The sequence below is a fragment of the Emydura macquarii genome, unplaced genomic scaffold, assembly GCF_026122565.2.
Source record: "Emydura macquarii macquarii isolate MOO-44397 ecotype Brisbane River unplaced genomic scaffold, CSIRO-AGI_Emac_v2 contig_67, whole genome shotgun sequence".
NCBI classification, from domain to species: Eukaryota; Metazoa; Chordata; order Testudines; family Chelidae; genus Emydura; species Emydura macquarii.
In genome coordinates, this window is record NW_027130204.1 from 11,796,214 (window position 1) to 11,818,014 (window position 21,801).

At 41.4% G+C, this 21,801-nt stretch overlaps 1 long non-coding RNA gene across 1 annotated transcript in view; it reads left to right on the forward strand.

Moving 5' to 3' along the window:
- LOC137143720 (uncharacterized) overlaps positions 1-19,597 on the forward strand; it is a 44,461-nt gene extending 24,864 nt beyond the window's left edge. The window contains exon 2 of the long non-coding RNA XR_010917249.1: positions 18,027-19,597. This is a non-coding gene — a long non-coding RNA (uncharacterized lncRNA). The remainder of the gene's footprint in view (positions 1-18,026) is intronic.
- The last annotated feature ends 2,204 nt before the right edge of the window (positions 19,598-21,801 follow it).

The following is a 21,801-nucleotide window of genomic DNA, read 5'->3' on the forward strand; positions in this document are numbered from 1 at the left end:
TCCATGCAGGTTCCCGGGGGGAGGGGGGAGCTGCGTAGGCGGTAATGGCTACTCAGCTTTCCAGGTTCATCAGTAATCTCCTGAGGGAGTCCAAGGGATCTGGGAAGCTGAGTAGCAGACACTACCTCCTCAGCCACCTGGGAACCTGCATGGGACATAATAAGTAAGTAAAAACTTCCAGCAGAAGCCCACTCAGACCTCAGCCATCCCTTTGTAGGGGGGCCATTGTTCTGCCCCAGGGCCCAGAATTGATGTCAGTGGGGCTGTACTCCACATATTAGTCAGGACACAATTATTGTTTCTTCCTAGGAGACAGGACAGAGCTCTTGCGAAACAAGAAAGAGAGAAATAAACAAGTAAAAACAAAGATCTATTGAATGCCAGATTAGAAAATGAGATTGATTAAAACCAGAATGTATTCACACTGAATGACAAGTTATTCTAGGAAATGTAAAATACATATCTTTTAATTAGGATGATGCAAGAGACTTCTTAAAATCAAAGGCTCCAAACCTGCAAACATTTCCACACCACGTAGCTAAACTCTGTTCCTGCACTGAGCTCCATGCACAGCAAATGGGGTGGTATGATGCTGTCTGGATTAGGAGAAGCATTTATAATCTTATTTAACATGGGTATTGCAAAATTACAATAATTTATATGGAGTGTGCCGTGTCAGGTACCCTTAGGAAGGTTATAATTGCTAAGTATGACAATAGTGTGTGTGTGTGTGTGTGTGTGTGTGTGATATTTGTACTGGAAGTTATGGATATGTTTAATATATCTGTATTTCAACTTGGACTGTGTTTCTGAGTGACACCCCAGACAGGATGGCAGCAGCATCAAGCCTGCTTAATGGCCCTTTAAGGGATCTCTCTGAAGTTTTTCCATGTCATGTGCTAAGGGCTTGTGTTTGGAACAAGCCACATGGCAATCCACTATAAAAGGCAGCTGCACCACATCCATATTGTCTTCAGTCTTCAGTCTTCATTCCTGCTTTCTACCTCCGGATCAACTCATCTGCAACTGAAACCAAACAAAGGACTGAGGTGGGTGTACACCAGAGGGACTAGACAAGCCTGCAAACTCCACAATTCTTCTAGAAACCTGATATATATGGACTTTCAAATCATTTGTATGTAGCTGATTGCTTTAATCCTTTAACATTTCTCTTATTGTTCCTTTCTTTTTATAATAAACCTTTAGTTTTAGTTACTAAAGGATTGACTGGCAGCGTGGTAATATGGGTAAGATCCAAATTTATATTGATCTGGTACTGTGGCTGACCCTTTGGAGTCAGGAGAACTTTTTGATAAAGAGCATAGAGTTTTAATAACTGGTCTCTTTACTGGACCTCGTGGCTGATTGGGAACCATACACTGAAATGCAGTAAAATAGGCTGTGTATTTTTTGTTCTAGCTTCTTGATAACCAGTATGGGGAATCAGAAAGTTCTGTCTGTGGCTGGTTGGGAAGTCTAACTTCAGTGTTACCCATCAGTGCTGGGAGGATCTGCTCTTCTTTTATAGCCTGCCCTGACTTTGGCATTTTCAGGAGGTCTGCCCTAGGCATGGACGGGTCACAGGATGATCTAGTGCAGCCTTATGCCCGTGAACAGCTCAGAACAGGATCTAAGCCTAAACTTGCTCTTCTCCTAAAGGAACTAGAAGAAAATTTGAACATCAGTTGTCAACTTCTACTTATCTGGCATTTTGAGTTTAAAATAATGGTTTAATTCATCTCTTATTCAGGATTTGTCCTTGTGGTTTCCCAAAGACACTTTATAAAATATTTTAATGGTAGTGATTATGTTCTTTGGGTAACATCTGAACTAAATATTAATACACTGTATTCTGCAATATGTCCTGAAATTAAAAAGTAAAGGGTGGGCCAAACTTCCTGCTGGCATAATGCCACTTAAATTAATGGAATTGTATCAGTAGAGAGTTTGACCATACATATTTAGGTGAGTTCATTTAAAATCTTCCTGGTTTTGTTTTTTGACTGAGGACATATTTCCAGAATCCTAATAAGTTCGTAATTTTTCCTAGTGTTGCTCATTTCGAATTCCATAAGTAATGTTCTCAGTTTGTGTGTCTGGGTTTTTTAAAATGTATGAAGAATATTAAAGAGTAAACAATAATATGTAAACAATAATATGTAGGGTCAAATCCTGGTCTCACTGAAGTCCATGGCAAAACTCCTTTGGCTTGGTATTTGGTACTGATCTTCCCTTTTCATAACTCAGCGAGTAGCAGAGAGCAGTGACATCACATCTTAGATGTGTCTATGTAACTATCAATAAAGCCTTTATTTTTTCTAATGTCCTAACCCACCAGACTGCCAGGTAAATAGATTTAAGTATTAGGAAACAGTTTGTGGTTTCACAGACTAAGAGGGGAGATGATTCAGTGTGGATAAAAATCGTTACACACTGAACAACCTGTAACCAAGCAATAGTGTCACTCCTTCTCAAGGATAATAATCCCAAACCTCGATTCCTGAGTTGGCCTTGAGATTCCAGAGTTCCTGAATCAACATGCCCAGCCCAGAGCCTGATCCCACCCAACTACTCATGTAAGTAGCCCCATTGAGCGTTGCTGATTTCCACATGCAGTTTGTGTTCCCATGCAGCATGGCTACCCTCTAGTTCCTAGCCGTGAGAACAGTGAGGAATTAGTCGACTAACCTTTGGAACAGATGGCCAAGGGATGTGGTAACGTTCTCTCATCAGTTTCAGTTTAGGTTTGGCTGTCCTCCTGAAAAAGAGACACTAAGGCCAGCTCAGCCAGAAGAGGTTGGACTTGATGCAGAAATCACTGGGTGAAATCCTATGGTCTATGTTATGCAGATGGTCACATTAGAAGACCACAATGGTCCCTTCTGGCTTGATAGTCCATAAGTAGAGAGGTTGTTTTGATCCAGATCTCAGACGTGTGTCAAGCCGTAAATGGGTTCCACCAGTGTTCTTCTTTTGCACAGTCATGTCTGTTTCACTGAGGCTACGTCTACATTCTGAGCTACGGGTGCAATTTTCCCCTGCCAGCGTATGCATGCTCGCACTAGCTGTCATTGAGCTGGCGTGAGTAGAGATGGCAGTCAAGCATGGGTAGTGGCAGCGCAAGTGTGACCACCAGGTTCAGGCGGATTTGTACTTGCATTGAGCTGTGCCTCTGCTGCTGCTCCTCCACATGCCGCTGCAGCTACTCTAAGGTAGCGTGGGTGTAAATAGTAACGAGAGTTAGCGCGAGAGGATTTGCACCCGTAGCTTGGAATGCAGTCACAGCCTGAGTTAACCTGCCACCCTGCCTCCTAGGAAGCTATCCAGGAGGACATCCCAAAGCACACTGCACTTTATGAAAAGCCCCCCACAGTCTTCTGCCTCCAGCTCCAACAGCTGAGGTGATATGGGACAGCTGCCCAGGTTTTCTCGTAACTTGCTGATCCCAATGTGGCTGTCCAGCTTAGTTGATGTGGACAAGGCAACACAGTTAACCTACATTTGTGCCAGGAATACAGCTGCTGATCAGGTGCTTGGAAACATGTGGTCTCAACTGTATTCATGCCAGATGAGCATGTCCAAGGCTGGTTACAGTTAACATGGTTATTTGTAGAATGAATAGGGCTCGGAAACAGTATTTTGGTGATTTCAAGTATGAAATAAGCAACATGAGCAGATGAGCCCATAAGCCACAAAGATCCTCTTTCATGCAAATGTCCTGAGTGTTCAGAAAGAAAAGTAGTACAAAAAAGATATAGTATGAAATATGATCACAACTTGATCGAGGTAGGATGTCTTTCAACATTTCCCATGGGGGTCAAAGGAGGGCAGCCAAAGAGTGAAGGGAGAGCAGAAGCTTCTTGCACCACAGTACTATACCTTCAGTGCCAAAACAGTGTTCGTTTTTCTTTAAAGGGGCTGGTCCATTATTCAGTCCTGGTGTATGGCAGTTCACTTTCAGCCACTGTTCAAAATTCAAGGGCCCCGCTCTTATTAGTGGAAGGACGTTATTGGGTTAATGGGTTTTGAAACCCTGACACAGAATAACAAGTTGATTATTCAATTCTGGGCCATATGTTTGATAGTAAATGGAGGCAACAATAGCAGCAGCAGCAGCAGCAGCAATTACTGGTTTTTTTATTAGCTATAAAGAATTTTTCAACTACATAATCCAAGACTGTGTATGTGGAAAAGGGAGGGAGAAGCATGTGAGGGGGAGTTTATGTAGCTTGTGTCACACAAGATTAATGCACATGTGACATAAGGGGTGGAGAAGGAGAGAAATTGCCACGCAAGGGACAACAGAGGTGAAGAATTATGGTGCATGTGTGATGCAGGGTTACAGATATACCAGAGAAAATATACTTACCCACCAGCTCACAAGCTTGACCCCTCATTGCACCTACAGCTCTGTTATTCCAGGCCAGGAATTAATTCATATAGACTCATGTGATGTTTTGTAATGCAGGCAAGACTAGTATTAAGGTGAGGTGATCACCATAATTATACTGTAAGCTTCTAATGCATCTTTCCGCCAGGGATCTCGATGCACTTTAGGAACACACAGTTCCCATAGGATCCAAAGGAGTATTATCTGCATTTGAGAGATGGGAAAACTAAGGTATAGTTACACTGCAATAACAGGGGATGACTGCAGCTCAGGTAGACATACCAAAGCTAGATTTCATCTAGTTAGCTCAAGTACTGGAGGAGTACGCTTTGGGAGGACAGGCATCAGTGCAGGCTAGCTCCTCACATAATTACCCAGCGTCCTAGAAAGGCTTGTAACAGCCTGCACCGAAACTAATGCTGCTCCTCTTCTTCTTTGCTCCAGTATTTCAGCTACTTAGATTAAAGCTACCTTGGGTATGTCTACACGAACTGCAACCACACCCCGTGATTGCAACATAGACGTACCTATGACTTTGTCTGCACAAGAAAGTTGCACTGGTTTAGTTGAATGTGTGATGTTAAATCGGTTTAGTTAAACTGGTGCAATTTTGTGTGTTGACACTCTTAAACTGATTGAAACCTGCCTTATGTTGGTCTATGTTGAAACCTGCCTCTGTACATTTGCAAGGGTTGCTTCTAAATCAGTACAAGGATAGCCACACAAAGGTTAAAGAATATGCAAGCTTAAGGACGGGAAAGGAAGAGAAATGGGGAAAATACAAAAATGCCCAAATTTTCAGTGATACTTTTTCTGTCCAAAAATCTGAGAACTTTGGATATTTCTTTGAAAATTTTCAAAATAATGAAAATGTGTTGCTGATCTACTTCCCGTTTTCCAACGGGCTATCTTACTGACACCTTATGATACTAGTTCACGGAATGAGGGCTATGTGAATGACAGAGGAAAATAAGGACCGTAATGTGGGTTCTTTGCAGCAAACAGAATTAGCATAAAGGACAGATTACTGGCCACATGTCACAGGAAAAGACAGATTATTGTGTAAGAAGAAGATCATTTTGCATGAGACCCAGAACATAAAGGGTTACTCTCCATGAGCTACTAGAGGTAATGGATTACTCGGCAAGTGACAGTGTAGGAAAGGGAGTTTTGTGCTTGTGTGTCACACAAGGAAAAAGGATTACTGTGCAAATGATACTGGAGGGAAAGGATTAGGCTGCATGTTGATACAGGAGAAGAGAGGTCATTGTATAAACGTCACGGGAAGAGCAGGGTAGTGTGACATGGGGTGGAAAGGATTCTTTGAAAGTCAAAATGAAAATGAAAAAGAGAAGAAGGATTATTGTGCTAGTGTCAGTGGAAGGCAAGGTTCCTTGTGGGCAAAAATTAAATTGCTGTGTTACCAAGGGAAAGAGAACAATTAAGTTGAAAAAAGAAATGCCTGGATGTTCCTTAGGTGAAGGCCTGTCTACATTGAATCTGGCACTACTCATTAGTTTAAAGGAATACGCTGTTCCCACAGATATTTAGAGCAGTGACTGAATAATGATATCTCAGGTAGACAGTCTGGCCACCTTAATCTCAAGTTCTCTACAGCCAAAGAGTTGGCTTCTGTTGTGGTTACCCCCACCCCACCCTCATAATAAAAAGAGAAAGTGCCCTGTCCTTCCTGAGGAATGAGCATTCTGTTTTCAAAGTAGAAAGAGAAGACCACAAGCAAGGCAGGGTGTGACATGCAAGCACACTAGCTGTGAGGAGCTTCCAGAGTTTTATTTCTTCATTAGCTTTCCAAACTCTCAATTCTAAGAAGGATGGTTCATATCTACATATGAATAGGTTTTGCTGAGAAGTGATGTAAACCTAGGCAGCTCTATGCCAGTTGCTGTTCAGAGACCGTGACAGTGGAATCAGACTAATGGTTTATGGGTCCCTTTTGGGGCCAAAGGCATCTCTGCTAATTCCTTGGATGTCAGGAGAATTGTATTAGGGATGAATTTGTTCCCCTCATGTCAAAGAGGGGGAGTCGCTGCTAGTTGCCATGAAAATCTGCTTTTGCGGAAGCCCAGAAAGAGGGCATGAGAGCAGTATCAAGACTTCTCTCCACAAATGAGTGTTTGCAGGGGCTGGATGTATGCCGAGTACATGCAAACGTGGCCATGCATTTTGGGCTGTTGGCGCTGACTTTTGAAGGAAAAATCTAATATATTGATCAGATTTCTTCAAAGCTACTTCAGTAAAATGGCACGATGGGGTTGGTGAATTCCTGCAAAGTAGCCTACAGTGATTTGACAAGCCCCAGTCACCAGGAAACCCGAGTCTGCTATCTTGACCTCGTCAGGCAAGTATGGATCTTCTTCCTGTCCTGGCTTTCTGCTATATATATCTTGAGGTGGCCTATTTATCCAATCTGTATCTCTCCAAGAGTTGTTAATCTCACCTCTAGGGCACTGAGAATCCTCCAGGGTTTAGTTCATGACGGGGATTGTGAAGCAGTCCTTGCACTTCGAATTGCAGTGATTCAAAGGAAACCAACACCCGCAACTTCACTTGGATCTTAGAGTTTGGTTAATTCAGAGGAATCTTCTACTTCTGCCCTCCCTGCCACCTCCCACCACAATCCCTACTGAAGATGCATTTTTTACCCAGATGTTTCCAAAGGGCCAGATTCTGATACCCTAACCCCTTCCATTGGCCGAGTCATCCTCTGAGCCATTGCTGGGAAGAGGGCAACTCTTGAGAGGGGAGGGGAATTGGCTGGGAGGAGGAAGGTTTGCCAGCTTCTCATCTGAATGTGTGGTGGAAGAGAGGCCAGTGTAGGTGAAAAATCAACCCATGTTTGCTGAACTTTCTCAAGCATGGGCTGAAATTCATGAACCTAGAAAACTGTAAGACCAAGACTCAGTTTGAGTGGGTTTGATGTGAATATTTTGCACAGCTTTCAGTGGTATCCACCCAACACAGTGGCAAATGCTGCAGCCTATGTAGTTCTGGATGTTGTTCAACCCCTGCAAAAGAAAGAGAGCAGAAATGAAGTATTAGCTGACAAGTTTTGGATTGAGTTTCCTTTTAAGAATGCGACAAAAATTTAAGGCTGACATTCTGCATTTAACTCAAGCTTTCATCCCTCTGATTGTTGTTTTTTCTCCGAGGCACCTGAAGGCCAGAGTCTGCTTTGATGCCCATGGCTTTTGACAGTTGCATCTCCCAATCCTCAGTGATGCTGCTTTAAGTGCAGCACATTCAGTGCATCGCTATGGATTAGGACAACAAAAGGGGGGGGGGGGAACTCTTCAGTATAGAGTAGGGTCTGAGTCAAAGCCCAGTGAAGTCAATGGGAGTATTTCATCTATTTCAATAGGCTTTGGATCTGGACCTAAAAACCAATGTAACTCAGTGTAGATCCATTCCCTGCAAGAGAGAAAGCTGATTGACACCAGCTGAGAATTTGGTTCTAAATTACACGTTAAATATGAAATGTGCTTGTACAACTTAAAGGGAATTGAAATGGCTTAACAACTGAACTGATTTTTAAAACTATCTTTGATATAAGCTGTGCCAAATGTTCATAGTAAAACGAGCGATCATGCAATCGTTAGCAATGATTGACCTGTTTTGGAGGGCCTCAGAACTCAATGCACATTTCCCATAACATTTTTTGAGTGACTCTGGGACAATCCAGCATTTTGCACTGAGTTTATGTGAAATTCAGATGTGGGATGAAGCTTGTTAGTTTTGACTATGTCGAGATTGTAAATGCATTTGAACCTGAATCTCAGAGTGGAATTTGGTGCAAACCCATCTAAGACTGGAGAGGTGCTCATCAATTGAAGGCAAATGAAACCTAAATTTCCCATAAGTAAATGATGATAGAATAGCAACCCTGGGTACAGGGGCACAGATTTGCCCAATCATTACAATAACCCTTTCGATGGGGAAACTGGGTGGCAGGGGCCAGGAAGAAGCTAAGGAATGTGCTGATTTGTCCCATCTCCATAGCTGGGACTCCATCCCTTTACAGCCATCTTCCCACAGTGGAACCCCTAAGGAAAGGTAGCAGTGTAAACTGCACCTGCTTTTCTGTTGAATGAATACCCACTGAGGGGTAGTGGCTCCTGCAGAGATAGGAAAATGCTGTCTGCGTGACCTACAGTGAATCAAGGTCTGCCAAGAGATGAGCTTGAGGCATAAAGTTCAAACTCTGATCTAGGTTTTCCCAAAGTCTAGGGTTTTTGAACTCAAGGTTTCAATTTAGATCCATCTCTTAGATACAACTGAACACAAGGCAATTGAAAATCATTTTCTCCTTTACTTACCTGTGGTGTCAGGGATTCTGTTTTCCCTGTTACAGATGATGAAATCATTGCCCCTTAAAGCTGCTTGCCCTTCATTTCAGGATTAGTGACTTCATCATCACAAGCAGAACAAACGCAGCTCCCTGAACTTAGATCCTGGCAGGTAAAAGGCTTTCCAGGTCAATGTGAGAAAATAAGGAAACATTCCTGAAAACTGAAGGAACCCACAAACTGATGGTAAAGGACCTGAAACCAACAGGCCAAGTTCATCCCTGGTGTAACTCCAGTAGCTTTCCAATTCAAACAATGGAAAGGGAGGGCAAAGAGACATTCTTGGTAGTAAATATCTTTACTGTTCACTTCATGTAATCATACCACTCTAACAGCAGTTCATCATGCAGTTAGTTTCTTAACAGCTTCACCATTCAGAGGCCCTGTACTTTGGCTCAGAGCCATGCCAACAAACTAAATCAACTTTACATACACAACTGTCAGTCAAAACGGAATCTATAAACCTTGAAGGCTAAACCGGGAAAGTAAGTTTAAAGGGTAGAAGGAAGAAGAGGCATGAGTAGGGCGGTAGGAACAGGACAATGAAGAAAAGCAGGAAGGAAGTATTGCTGAACTAATACACAATGTAACTCGGTGTCTTGAATGGAATTGTCAAAAAGCATCTCTGTAAGTGAAGTGCCTAATGCTGTCACATCCCTCTGGTTCTACTAATGAGATCAATTGGAATTAAAGGGTGAACTAGAATACTTAATTAATTATATTCCCCCCCCCCCCCCCCCAAGTTGTTATAAATCACTATGATCCAAATGCTACTGTTCCTATTCCCTTGCTGTATCTTGTATCTCTGTATCTTGAAGTCTTTCAACCATGATTTGAGAACTTCAATAACTCAGCCATAGGTTAGGGGTCTATTACAGGAGTGGGTGGGAGAGGTTCTGTGCAGGAGATTGGACTAGATGATCACAATAGTCCCTTCTGATCTTAAAGTCTATGAGTCTATTCAGCTATATTTAATTTGCACTGGGATCAACAGAGTTTTGACTGTTTACAGGCTACAGGTTCTGGCCTTAGCCAACTTCTGTACATTAAGGGCCATCTGTGAAAATGACTTCACCCTTGTGATTGCAGGTTTGTGAAAAGTGGTGAATGGAGTGGTGGACAGACCACCTCCCTAACTGACATGAAGGCTGACAGCTCCCAAAAAGAGGCCCTTTTGTCAAGGGACCTGTAGAATAGAGGGGCAAAGTTTGGACTGTTGGAGTCCTGTGCTAGCCACAAAGTGGACCAAGCTGTTGCTTGGGTGTGCTCACAGTGACATGAATGCAGCAATGCCAACCTCTAAATGAACAGTAGGTGAAGAGCTAACTTGGAAATAATATTCTATTCTCTTTCCTTCAGATCTTACATCACATACACCATTGTGGTATCAAGGCATCTGATATATGTATCATACTAGCTGAAAGTCTGGCTGATATTTATGTTATTTGACTGTCTTCTTACGAAGGATGAAGTAGCAACAGCCCAGAAACAGGCTGTATCACTGGCAATTCTCTGTTACAGCTTAATGAAGAAAGTAGTGTTTACCAGCATTTTGCCAACTCTACAATTTTATCATTAATCTTATGTTGTTTGGCATTTTTCTTAAAGACCCAGCTCCTAGATTATGTGAATAGGTGAGAATCTCACTTTTATCAAATGGAAACAACATTTCTGGTTTTCATGATTATGGAGGAAAGCGTGAAAATGTGATCTAAATACACCCTAAAGGCTCAGAAACCAGATGGAAACTTAAAAGAACTCAAAATGCAATTAAAAAAAAAATCTCATTATTTAGAAGCCAATCTCTTATTATTGAGAGACCTGACTCATGAAAGTTTAGGGCTGGATTATTTGAGCAGATCATTTTAAAAAAAGGTGTGTGTTGGGGGGGGAGGGGAAGTAGGGGGTTGGAATAATGAAAAATATTGCCAACCTGAATTAATTTTTCCCCTTAAATCAGAAACTTCAAAATTGAAAAAGTTTCCACTAGTTCAGTAGTTGGTTAAAAATGGAAGGAACTTTTTGTCAAAAAGTTGTCCAAAAGGCACTGATTTGTTTTCTAGATTTTTATCACAATTCACAATTGGAAAACTTTTTGGCAGTTCTAATGCACACGTTTGGCTCACTTAATTATTACCCCAAAACTTGTCACTTCTTTAAAAATGTGCAATGAAGAGGCGATGGCTTTATGTCACAAATTGCTGGGAGACTGGTTAAAAACTTCTATTTTTATCTTTTGTTGATAGCCATCAGTGCACTTTGCGTTATATCAAACAGGGACAGATGTAGACACAGGCCTTGCCCACAGAGATTGCCGGCCTACTGGCTTAAATTACTCACACGGATAAAGTGTGTGTGCATGTATGCAGGACTGAGGCATAAACGTTCCAATACTGCCAAAACAGACTACATAGTGCAGTGTTTTTACTAAGAATAGCCACATTGTCATCAGAGGGGGTTCTAAGAGTAGTAAGCGTTGTTTCCAGTACAAATTCAGGATTGTAGTAATAAAACGGATGCCTGTGTGTACTGTATTGTAAATCAAACTCATGGCATTCCATCTCATTTAGAAATACTTGATGTAACCCATCTGTATTTATTTTGTTAATATGTAACTGCACTTTTATTTTTGTAAGCTACATATATCATAAATATCTCAGACACAGATTGTGAAAGGCTAAATAACACCATATTCCAAAAATATCTCGGTTGATTTCAGTGGAAATGCTCATGCTGTAAAGTACTATCAGTGTGAGGAGGGACTTCACAATCTGGCTCTTAATGAAAATTTGTGAACAAAAAACCCTCGATTGTCATATCAATGTTAATAAGCAGAGCTGCTCAAATATTCCCAGATGATCTTTTCCTCTTAAAAAATGCCGTTTTGTCAAAATAGAAACTTTTATCATTGAAAATAAATGCATTGAAGATGGAATGGAGCATTTCAATTTGATCCAAACACGTGTTTTGTTGAAAATTTCATCTTGTGGGAAATTTTGGGTTTTTCTTTTGTATTGGAACAAGAACAAATTCCAAAATTGCAGAATTTTCCACTAAATAGAAATTCCAGTTCCTGCACAGCTTTATGAATTAGGATTTACATAATGGGCTGAATTCCGCTTTTATTGTAGACTTGGGGGGAAGCTCAAGTGGGGGAAGCTCAAGACTTCAGTGGAAGGAAAATCAGGGTCAATTTGTGTTAATTTAAGGGCCAAATTCTGCCTCAGATGGGAATCCCATGCTTGTATGCCTGGAGGCAGAATACTCATATAGCCAAGGGTTCAGGATTCAAAGAAACCCACCATAGAGTTTTGCACTAAATGACCCTGAAATCCCACAAGCATGTATTTTAAGAAAATTTATTGTGATAAACTTCACAAGAAACTCTGAGTTTTGATCTAAGGGGGAGAATTTATTTACACTCTTTTGAAAAAAGTTTAAATAAACCACTTGCTAGGTTCTCTGAAGCACTGGGGGAAGGAAGACTGAATTGAAGGAATTTTCTCACAACAAACACTCTGGGATTGTTTAACTAAACTACTTTGCCTGAGGCATGATTTCAGTTGTTTTTTTTATTTAATACAATTTGAGTTATTGTCTGTGTAATAGATTCTGCTCCTAAACCATCTCCAGTTTGACTCCATTGACTCCCAGTTGAATTACATCAAGGATCAATTTGGCCTCATGGTGCTTTTGATAGATTATTATTTGCCTTGGAAATCAGAATTGTCTACAATTAGCTCTCTATGCATTCTAAAAAAAAAACTGGCATCCAACATGAAAAAACCACTGAAAGCTAATCTGAAGAATTCCTGCTCATGTTTGTACCTGTCAGCCAAAAGTGGTGCAACTCTGGTAGTGGTTTCGACTAATAATTCTAGCAGAAATGATCTGGCCCCTGAACTGAGTGAATTAAAATTAAGAAGCAGCACATGCATACTAACGACCTAAATTCTCCACTCAGACACAGGTGGGAACTCCCATTCATTTATATTTCAGACAGTGAAGTGGTATTTTCAATATACAGACTCAGCTTAGGGCTATTTTATCCTCCAGTATGCGTGCACACATTATGTTTGAACTCATTGGGAGTTGCTCATGGGTGTCTGGAGGTGGGGAATTTGTCCCTATGCTGTGAGAGTTCTCATTTCAGTATCTGAAATATAAAGGTTTTTTTAATCACAAGAAAGGAATAAGAAGCTGAAAGAGAGAGTGTGTGGGCCCATGCAATGAACGAGGGACCCGTGGAGGTCAGTTTTAATGTTGGTCTCTAGGATACACACTGTGACACATGACATTGTAAGGCAAACATCACCATCAATCATCAACCCAAAAGATATTTCAGAATACTGCAGGATGACATGGACTATCCTTGTGAAAATTGGGACAGTGGTATTCAGAAGGTCACAGGCAGTTCAAATTAGAGTTGGTCAAAAAGAAAAAAAAAAACTGGGGGAGTGGATTTCCCCAAAAAATTTCAGACTATTTTTTTGCATTTTCATCAAAAATTCACATTTCAAAGTGTTCTATCCAGCTGCAGTTAAAATAAACCTTCTCTTGATGTCCCGGTCCCTGAAAACATCTAATCCAGTGATTCTCTGAGATGTAGCCAGAAGGCAAAGCTACACGTCACAAAATCCAACCATGTGGCACTGAATTCTAAACTCATTTACATCAGTGTAAATCCAGAGTAACGTCACTAAGGCAAATGGAGTTACTTTGGATTTACACCTTCCAGTATAACCAAGATGAGAATCTGATTAGTGTTGGTTGGAAATCTTCTTTCTTTTTTTCTGTAAAAAATTTTTGATGGAAACATTTTTTTCATTTTCATCTCATTATTTTTTTAGGGGAGAGTGGCTTTTCAGCAAAAACCTGAAGACCTGGGGGAGGAGAGGGAATCTTTTTGGTTTTCAAAAATAAACTGAAAAAATGTGGTGAAAATGGAAGCTCTTTGCACATTTTCCATTTAATTGAAATTTATTTTTTTCTGTAGGAAAAAAAAATGTTTGGTGGCAAATTTTTGACCAGCTGTATATCTGACTCGTAATTCACACAAATAGGACAGTGCTAAGCAGAAATTCAGAAATGACTGAGCTAGTGAGAACCCTAGCTCACACATGCGTTCCCTGTCCCATGAGGTTACATTCAAGGACAGCTGTCCTAAGATGAGGAAGGATGAGCTAAGGGTAGGATACTAGCCTGAGAGTTAGGAGACCTGGATTCAACTCTCTGCTCTAACCACACACACATCTTGGGTAAGTCACTTAGTTCTTCTGTGCCTCAGTTCCCTATCTGTGAAATGGTGGTAACAGCACAGTTCTGCCTCACAAAGGGGACACATAAATGTAGCGATACTGAGGGTCCAGTTCTGCAAAGCTTTTAAAGGGCTTCAGTGACTTGAGTGGAATAACTCAGATGCTTAAAGTTAAGTGATTGCTTAAGTGTTTTCCTGGATTGGGCCCCAACTGTCACAGTAGAGAAATAATCTGTTTTCACACTCACACACACACCCCGTATAGAAATGTTACTTTTCTTCATAAAAATATTTGTTAAAAATAGATACTGAATACAAACAAAGTGGGGCTAATCTGGCACTCAGCTACACCAGCATAAACCTAGCATGTCTTCAGTGTAGCTGAAAGCAGAATTTGCTCCAATGTGTTCAACTAACTAATGTTTTTTGCCTGGGTCTCTACTTTTTCTTCCATCTTTGGATGCTAGAATTAAACAGTAACCACCTGATCTGTCCTTCATAGCCTGTCATACGCACTGATAAAGAAACTAAGCTTCCTGAGTAAAGACATCATTTAGTGAAAGATATGGATTGGATGTGTACCTCTTTTTCTAGTACCGAGGGCTGAATGCTCTGCATCTTATTAGGACAACAGTGCTAAGGGAAATCAACAGAGCTGCTTTTGAACCATTGATTACCTTCTCTTCCCCTCTCTTGCTCTCTTTACCTGTCTTTCTTTCCTGTGTTGCCTGAGGGCTTTCTTAATGCACTTCCTTCTTCTGGGGATGCTTTGATTGCATCTCCCGTTACTAAAGAGGAGGGGGAAGGGGGGACAAGGACACAGCAAGGGGTGTGAGCTGGTTTGGTTTTACATTGTGATCATTCAGTGAAATGAAAGTCATTAAAAAAAGAAAACATCAAGAGGCTGTAGCTCCTGTAAAAGCCATTCCATGGTAGCTGAGTGCATCTGCTTTGTCTCACCTCTAAAGCAAATCAATACAGCTTTAACTGATTTCCCTGTTGTCTAGTTTTCTTGTGTTGCACTGCTGCCATTCCAGTCATTCCAATACTTGGTCATTCCTACCTCTGTTCACTCACACTGTCTCGCTCTTTCACCCCTGTTCTTGCCTTCTCTTCCCTAGACACACACACACAAATACTATAACTCACTTTCGCTGTCACACTTGTGAGTCTTTCTTATACACATACACACACACACACACACTACCTATATGCTCCCTATATACAGAGGCTATCTCCACAGACACACACACGTCAATTTCACTCTCGTATTGCACAGCTGATCTGATTGCAAAACATCTGCTTATCAGAAGTTTTTCTTCCAATGGTGTAGTTAATGGTGATGTGCTAATGCTTCCTGGTGGTTCTGTATAGAAAATGTTTTCTAGCTTTAAAAAAAAATATGCATGACAGAGCTGTGTGTGCTCTGTTTTGTTTTGTTTTTTTATCTTTTTCCCGAGCCCATAGGTACAAGAGCACCCACAACACACATAAAAATGGTGGAGAGCAAACATGTCACTTACTATAAAGGGAAGATCACCCAAAATTCTGATTGAGCATTGACTGAAATGCAGGTAAACTCAACTCAAAATGGTACTGCTACTGTCCCATTTTTCTACATAATTTTGTATTTGGTTTGCTCTGATCACTGGGTATTCCTAACTGAATAAGACACCCTCGGAAGGGCTTATTTATCATCTAAATAATAGTGACTTACAAGTGATATGTCCCAGAGAAACAGAAGCTCCATCAGTACAGTCAGTTTAGCACAATGGGCCTCTGAACTCTCTTATCACTTCAGTCTGCACCTAAACACATTAGCTGCTTATTCCACGTAGAAGTCTTTAGTTTACAAAGTCAAACCACTTTAGGTAGTATAATCATATCCTTTTAAAAGTTTTATACATTTCTCTCTCCTTTTTTTTCTACACTGATGCTTTTTATCTGACCATTCATGCTCTTAAAGTAGTCAGGAGATAATTATATGGTTTTGATTAATTTATACTGTCCTCTGCATTTCAGTGACTTGCGGGAGGTAAGAATTCAGAATATACCAAGGTGAAAATAAGGGGACGTGGGGGGGAAATGTTTTGTGTTGCAACGTATTTTCAAAGAAAGCAGGTGTCACTTTCATGAAAGGGACAAGAGGATGCTGCAAAGCTTTGTGAAATAAATAAATAGAGGATTGAGGTTCAAAAGTTCATCGTTTGGTGAAGAATGCAGAAAGCTATCTTTCTTCCCAGGGAGAGTCGAGGGGGTAGCTTAGGATAGCTGCCTGTGCACAATGTGTAGCACTTTCCTCCACTAGCAGCAGCACTGCAGTGAAGAGGACTGCTTTTGGGAGTGTACCTGCCGGGGCCCAAGTAGGTCACCTAATATGTGGCAAAAGCCCAAAATGAGGGACCCAAAAATAATTCACGCAGATCCCTTCTTTTACTGTCAATGTCTCTAACCTCAGATTCATGACTCTTAGCTTTCAGATGTCCCCCGGGGGGAGCGAGGGAATGACAATATGTGGGAAATGAAGGAAACTGTGGGATTGACATGAGCGGCGTCCCTAAAGTGAGGTACACGTGAGACAGAGATGTCTGGTACCTACCGATAGTGGGGGCAGAGTGAGGGCAGTGGCTTCAGCGGATGTCACTGAGCATGCTCTGTCCGTGTGAGCATTTTCAGTACAAGCCAAGCAGCAAATTGGGGGGGCACATGACCCCATGTGCCCCCTGCACGCGTCATCTCTGACTTGAGAAATATGTTGTGTAATAAGATGCTATTCAGTGTCAGTAAAGTGAGCAGAATCTAGACCTCAGTTAGCTGTTCTTTTCAATGGCAAGCATTAGCTAACGTACTCTTTCCCTAGAGAAGTCACAGAAAGACTGCAATTAGTATTTGGTTACTTCAGAAAAACACCAATGCCTCCCCTTTTCCCCCCGTGCAATTTTTGGCTTCATTCTCACAATTTTTTCTGGCAAATATTTGTTTGCCTGTCGGCAAGAGTTTTCACTGATCTTCTGACGTTGTTGTTCCAGAAATGGTGATGCCCCTCATCAAAACACCTGAAAATAAGTTTCCTCAGACAAGCAAGGCTTTGCTTACCTTGTGTATGTATGTTATCTTTTAGAGCAGTGTTTAAGTTAACACAGCTGCCATTGATGCATCCTCTGAATGATCACCCAAGTCCCTTGTAGACTGCTGATGTTCAGCCTTTGTTGACAGAATTAATATTACACAGCAGATTGTGACTGTTTTTGGCTACCTTAAGTAGCAGATATTTTTATTGTTTGGGCCATGTGAGTATTTGATGGGGTGAACATGATACATCAGCAAAAATAAACCGAACATCAGACAAGGAAATAATAAGAAGTAATAGCCAAGAGAATTGCTAACATCTAGCGCATATGGGGGGAAAAATAGATATATTACATCCCCAGTTCCATAATGGTTGTTCTGTCATTGCTGTTGCTAGTGTCTCTGTGCTTGGTTATTGGCTTCATTGCACTTGGGTCATAAATGAAAGCCATCTCATGCTAATGACCGTGGTGCCCACCCTAATCATACATTTCAAATATTAATAAAAATAATTTGTCATGTGACTGCTTTTTAACTAGCTGCGTTCAAGACTTTAGATCAGGATTATAAAAGACATGAATTTATAAATTATTAGCCTTGAGCACATAAGCACCATATACTATGGGGAGCACTTTCGTAGCACTTTAAATTAATTTATTGTTATTCATTCCAGCTGTCTGTGATGTAAACCTTTGGCTATAAATTTGTACCATCATCCAACACACCATTAAACTAAAGTGGTGCCCGTGCTAGAGCATATAATAAAACATATGAATAAGATTTCTGTGGGGACACTTCTTTAGCTCTCCTCTCAGTTAATGACACAAGAGAAGTGAGATAGCCTAGTCACCCTATAACTATGCAGTCATTAAAATGTGTCTGGGAGGGGGAGAGTTTTAGATTTGTACTTTTACTGAATTCTGACTTGATGTTTTTCCTTTGCCAGATTGTTTCAATTCAAACCCATCTGAAGCAAAGGACTTTGGCTGAGTCTGTTATGAAGTCACGGGCTAATACTGCCAGGGGCTTTTGTCTGACCTGAACCTTTCAGTAGTGGAAATAGCTCCTGACCACTGAATCACAGAACAACAAGAGCAGAACAGCTTTATTGATCTTATCTCCTCCCTAGGAGAACATTCCTCCTTCTCCAGACCCCCACCAGGATGACAACCCTCTGTCTGCATGACTGATACCCAGCATGTCTTAATCTACCAAACCACACAGCTGTATCCAACACTGGCCCATTGGGATATGGTTCCTTAAACCTCAAAGCAAATTGCAATTGCACAATAGCATGTCAGGTATACTTAGAAGCTGCTGCTGCCCTCTTCCTTTCTCTCCCATCCCTCTCTCTCTCACACACACACACACACATTACATAATCCAGGAATCCAGCAAATGCGTAATGGGTGACATTTTTTGTCAGATTTTGTGAAATGTGACTTCCACAGACTTGTGCTGAACACTCACCACTCCCATTGACTGCAAATAAGAGTTGCAGCTGCTCAGAACTTCTTGGACTCAGCCCTTTAATCCTGATATAAATATATAAACATAGATGCAAATATATTTACACCCCTCAGGTCAGGGGTGTAAATTAATTTATGCTCAGAGAGCCAGATTCTCAGCTGCTGTAAAGTGGCACAGCCCCTTTGATTTACACCAGTGGAGGATCTGCCCCATGCTTCTGAAATCTAGATCTCGTTAGCCTACTAGCAGGACATTTTTAAAGGCGGGGTTGAACTTCAAGCATTGAACTAATATTTTGATTTTAAATCATCTTGTGAATCTAAAGATGGGTGTGAGACACACAATTCAGCTCCATATCTGTCTCGGACCTTGCCCCGAAGTTCAAGGGCTTTTGGACCTAGTAATTCAGTTTGGGATTGTCTCTAAATAAATCCGAAGAATATCTGAACTAGTTGTGAAATTATAGTTGTCCTGAGTTAGACCAGTAGTTGGAATTCACATGGGAATTAGCACTTTAGCTATAGGGCAAAGGAAAAATACTGTAAATCCCAGAAGGTTTAGAATTTGATTTTGCCTCCAGCAAACCAGCTGGGCTGGTTATATGAACTATGCAAAATTTTGAATCCTATTCAACCACAACTCCAATGAAATAACTGGAGTACACCAGGGCTGAATTTGGCTCTCCAGAATTGACCCAGAAATCTCAAGCTTACAGGAGCTCTAGCCAGATTCCCAGTACTTCATGAATGCAATCAACCCATAAGTAACAGGAAGATCAGCTTTTTTCACTTTGTTTTGGCATGTCCACTGCCAGATCCTGCAAGTCAAGAACTGCACAGGAATGAAAGATAATGGGGGCCAGAGAGAGAAATCAGGACTGGGACAGTTCTGTGGCTACATCTACACTAGCTGTCATCAATCTAGCATGAGTATAAATAGCAAGGTAGCCATGGTAGTCTGGATAGCAGCCATAGAGGCACAGCGGTGCCAATTATGAATGCACGGGGTTCAGGCATGTTTGTAGCTGGCATGGCTAAGCTACCATTTCTCATGCTACTGCAGGAAGTCTACTATTTATACTTGTGATAGCGCTCATCAGGTTAGCACAAGTATGTGTGCACAAGCAGGGGAATCTCACCCCAGCCCATAGTGTGGGTATAGCCTAGTTTGCGTAGTCTTCCTGTAGTAGCATGGGTAATGGTAGCTTAGCCATGACGAGTACAAACGGGCCCGAACCCCATGGGTCCATAATTGGCACCACTATGCTGTGCCTTCACAGTTGCTATTCAGGCTACCGTAGCTACCCTGCTATTTATACTCATGTTAGCTCAATGACAGCCAGTGCCTGTGCAGACGAGCTAGGGAAACACACCCCTAGCTCTGCACAAAACATGAACAAATATAGTCTTGCTCTCCTTTTATCAGTTGCAGTGAAAAGCAAGAGGATCCCATTTCTGACACAACCTGCTGCTCTGATGATAAAATGTCATGCATGTTGTCTGCATAACAGGATGCAGGGGTATTCCCCAGGGGTTACAAACAAGGGATTAATCTCAGTTTGACTGCTCTCTTACCTGCCCAGGTGCTTAGGACAAGAACTGCAAATTAGTTGCTTGAAAGGCAATGGAGTTGAGTGCCCCAAAGTTGTCTGTTTGTCTGCAATTGCCAGGCGAGGTTCAGTTTCAAGGTGGGGGGCTTTTATTCTGTTTATGGTAACTTGTTCTGCATTCTTGCTTGGCCATTATCTCTAGAAAAAAGATTTTGCTGGGTATAGCTGTGTTGGGGGATTTCCTCCCTTCTCCAGAGTCATTCCATCCTTCTAAAGTTTGCTTTGGATTGAATTAGGCTGTGTTCTCTCCGCATTCAGGGTTCCAGTTTGCATACAAAAGGCCATGGATAAGACAGTTTAGTCTGTTTATAGCATAATCATCCATTTTTAGGGTGCATGCTATCCTAACCCCACTCTGGCTGATAAAATGGTGGGGGTGGTTTTTGTTTTGACTTCCTGAATATGGCATGAAGGAAGAAAACTCAGTCATGTTCCAAAATAAATAAATAAATAAATAAATCAGCAATTCTATTCGGAACCACTTTTTAAAATCTCCCCTTAAAAATGAGTTGATCGCCAGGTGTAATTGTGACATCCTAAAACTTAAAATACTGATGGATATGTTAAAAAAACCTAAATATGTAGGTTCCACTTAGAGGATTTCCTTAAAAGGAGAGATGGTTTTGTGGGACTGGTGATCTTTGGGTTTAATTCCCACCTTGCCACAGATTGTCTGTGTCCCCTTTGGCAAATCGCTTCAACTATCTCAGCCTTAATCCTCTCTCTATAAAATAGGGAGAGTGCTTCCCCTCTGTGTCTTTCTATTTCACCTGTAAGCTTTTGGAGGTTTACCATGTGTATGTACATCAATGTTGGTGAGGGCCCCTAGACGCTCCTGGTAGCATAAATAAGAAATAGTGACCCTCTTCAGTTTCTAGACTCAGATAAAAATTGCAGCCGTGTGCCATGATTTTTGTCTTTCCCTCTCCCTCTCTCTGTTTCAAAGACCCCAGCCTCAGCTGTTATAATAACCACCGAAGTGCCTAAGTAACCCAGTTGTGGACCAGGACGCCATTGTGCCAGATGCTGCACAAACACAGAATAAACAGTTGGTCCCTGCCCCAAAGAGCTTCTGGTGTAAGTACAGGACAACAAATAACAGGGAGAGAGGCGGGGGAGTGCAAGGAAACCATGAGACAACACTGGTCAGAGGAACAGGGAGTGGTCACCGTGCATATGCCATGCACTGGAGAAGGATGGCCATGGCAGACAGTCACATGCTAGTGCTGGCACTGCTGTCAGAATGCACTCTAAGCCCTACTTCTGCAGCAAGCTCTCTGCCAGGAAATGTTAATTATTGGAGACCAGTCTCTTGTTGTCTGGGGTGTCAACAATGAATTGGCGCCATTTGGAAAACACTTTATACTCTCTTTATTAAAGATTAATAAAAGCAAATTGATGCAGTGTAAAGTGTGTAGTATAAAAACAAAAATCTCTTATTTTTATACTGGGGTCCTTGGAATCGAAGCTCGAAGTTGATACATGCAAATTGTTAATCTAATGGTAGGCCTTCATGTGTCTCTTTGTCAATAAGGAACCAATTAAAAATGGCTGCTCCACACACACACACCCAGTAAAAGAAAGCAATTAGCAATCCTTGTATGTCAATATGATGATGGAAACTCTCCTCGATTCATCCTGT